The following is a 3192-nucleotide window of genomic DNA, read 5'->3' on the forward strand; positions in this document are numbered from 1 at the left end:
CAGGGGACCTGAAGAAAAGCAAGTTAGATGACACTATAGGAACATAATAACTGCACCCAGAGATGAGGTTAATGATGACCTGGAAGAAAGGATTCTAGTGGTGGGCTGGGGGTTCGGTAGTTAGTCTTGTGTCACTGAACATTTTCATCTGTGAACATTTTCATCCTCTTTCATGGGATGAAGAAAGGGCAAGACAACAAAGAATGTCAAAAAGCAGGAAACAACCCTAATGCTCTAGAATCAAGATTCATGATCACGCACTTTCTAAGTCTAAAGTGTAATGACGTTGTGAAAAAACTGATGTAAAAACAGAGTATGTATTACAAAACTACAAAAATTATTTTTTTCTGGGACAGAATACATCAGTAGTGAAAACAAATTGCATGGGTCAGGATTATTTCTAGACCACTATTTTCTGATCAGGCTGGTGACTATTGGTTGAAAGCAGAGAACAGAGAAGAGATACATGGTTTTGGAAACTATGTGATTTGAGGAAACATCAAGTAACGAAATTGTAGTTATATTCAATTCAGGGCTTAACAGAGAATGTTTCCCTCATTCAGTTCAGTCACTTAGTCATCTCCAACTCTTTGCAATCCCATGGACTACAGCATGCCAGGCTTCCCTGTCCATCACCAACTCCCGGAGCTTACTCAAACTCATGTCCATCGCGTCGGTGATGCCATCCAACCACCTCATCCTCTGTTGTCCCGTTTTCCTCCTGCCTTCAATCTCTCCCAGCATCAGGGTCTTTTCTAATGAGTCCATTCTTCATATCAGGTGGCCAAAGTATTGGAATTTCAGCTTTAGCACCACCACTTCCAATGAAAGGTCAGGACTGATTTCCTTTAACATGGACTGACTGGTTGGCTCTCCTTGCACTCCAAGGGAGTCTCAAGAGTCTTCTGCAACACGACAGTTCAAAAGCATCAATTCTTCAGCGATCAGCTTTCTTTATAGTCCAACTCTCACATCCATACATGACTACTGGAAAAATCATAGCTTTGACTCAGTTCAGTTCACTTCAGTCGCTCAGTTGTGTCTGACTCTTTGCGACCCCATGAACTGCAGCATGCCAGGCCTCCCTGTCCATCAAGTACTCCTGGAGTTCACCAAAACCCATGCTCATTGAGTCAGTGATGCCATCCAACCATCTCATCCTCTGTTGTCCCGTTCTCCTCCTGCCTTCAATCTTTCCCAGCATCAAGATCTTTTCAAGTGAGTCAGCTCTTCACATCAGGTGGCCAAAGTATTGGAGTTTCAGCTTCAACATCAGTCCTTCCAATGAACACCCAGGACTGATCTCCTTTAGGGTGGACTGACTGGATCTCCTTGCAGTCCAAGGGACTCTCAACAGTCTTCTCCAACACCACAGTTCAAAAAAGCATCATTACTTCGGTGCTCAGCTTTCTTTATAGTCCAACTCTCACATCAGTACATGACCAATGGAAAAACCATAGCCTTGACTAGACGGACCTTTGTTGGCAAACTGATGTCTCTGCTTTTGAATATGCTGTCTAGGTTGGTCATAACTTTCCCTCCAAGGAGTAAGCATCTTTTAATTTCATGGCTGCAGTCACCATCTGCAGTGATTTTGGAGCCCAGAAAAATAAAGTCTGACACTGTTTCCACTGTTTCCCCATCTATTTCCCATGAAGTGATGGGACCAGATGCCATGATCTTCGTTTTCTGAATGTTGAGCTTTAAGCCAACTTTTTCACTCTCCACTTTCACTTTCATCAAGAGGCTTTTGAGTTCCTCTTCACTTTCTGCCATAAGAGTGGGGTCATCTGCATATCTGAGGTTCTTGATATTTCTCCCGGCAATCTTGATTCCAGCTTGTGTTTCTTCCAGCCCAGCGTTTCTCATGATGTACTCTGCATATAAGTTAAATAAGCAGGGTGACAATATACAGCCTTGATGTACTCCTTTTCCTATTTGGAACCAGTCTGTTTTCAATGTCCATTTCTAACTGTTGCTTCCTGACCTGCATACAGGTTTCTCAAGAGGCAGGTCAGGTGGTCTGGTATTCCCATCTCTTTCAGAATTTTCCACAGTTTATTGTGATCCACACAGTCAAAGGCTTCAGCATAGTCAATAAAGCAGAAATAGATGTTTTTCTGGAACTCTCTTGCTTTTTCGATGATCCAGCAGATGTTGGCAATTTGATCTCTGGTTCCTCTGCCTTTTCTAAATCCAGCTTGAACATCTGGAAATTCACGGTTCACGTATTGCTGAAGCCTGGCTTGGAGAATTTTGAGCATTACTTTACTAGCATGTGAGATGAGTGCAATTGTGCGGTAGTTTGAGCATTCCTTGGCATTGCCTTTCTTTGGGATTGGAATGAAAACTGACCTTTTCCAGTCCTGTGGCCACTGCTGAGTTTTCCAAATTAGCTGGCATATTGAGTACAGCACTTTCACAGCATCATCTTTCAGGATTTGAAATAGCTCAACGGGAATTCCATCACCTCCACTAGCTTTGTTCATAGTGATGTTTCCTAAGGCCCACTTGACTTCACATTCCAGGATGTCTGACTCTAGGTGAGTGATCACACCATCGTGATTATGTGGGTCGTGAAGATCTCTTTTGTACAGTTCTGTGTATTCTTGCCACCTTTTCTTAGTATCTTCTGCTTCTGTTAGGTGCATACCATTTCTGTCCTTTATTGAGCTCATCTTTGCATGAAATGGTCCCTTGGTATCTAATTTTCTTGAAGAGATCTCTAGTCTTTCCCATTCTGTTGTTTTCCTCTATTTCTTTGCATTGATCGCTGAGGAAGGCTTTCTTATCTCTCCTTGCTATTCTTTGGAACTCTGCATTCAAATGGGTATATCTTTCCTTTGCTCCTTTGCTTTTTGCTTCTCTTCTTTTCACAGCTATTTGTAAGGCCTCCTCAGACAGCCATTTTGCTTTTTTGCATTTCTTTTTCTTGGGGATGGTCTTGATCCCTGTCTCCTGTACAAATGTCACGAGCCTCCGTCCATAGTTCATCAGGCACTCTGTCTGTCAGATCTAGTCCCTTAAATCTATTTCTCACTTCTACTGTATAATCATAAGGGATTTGATTCAGGTCATACCTGAAAGGTCTAGTGGTTTTCTCCACTTTCTTCAATTTACGTCTGAATTTGGCAATAAGGAGTTCATGAACTGAGCCACAGTCAGCTCCCTATCTTGTTTTTGCTGACTGTA

The sequence above is a fragment of the Bos grunniens genome, chromosome 10 (genome assembly GCF_055505025.1).
Source record: "Bos grunniens cultivar Pamir isolate PY7600 chromosome 10, Bosgru_T2T1.0, whole genome shotgun sequence".
Lineage (NCBI taxonomy): Eukaryota > Metazoa > Chordata > Mammalia > Artiodactyla > Bovidae > Bos > Bos grunniens.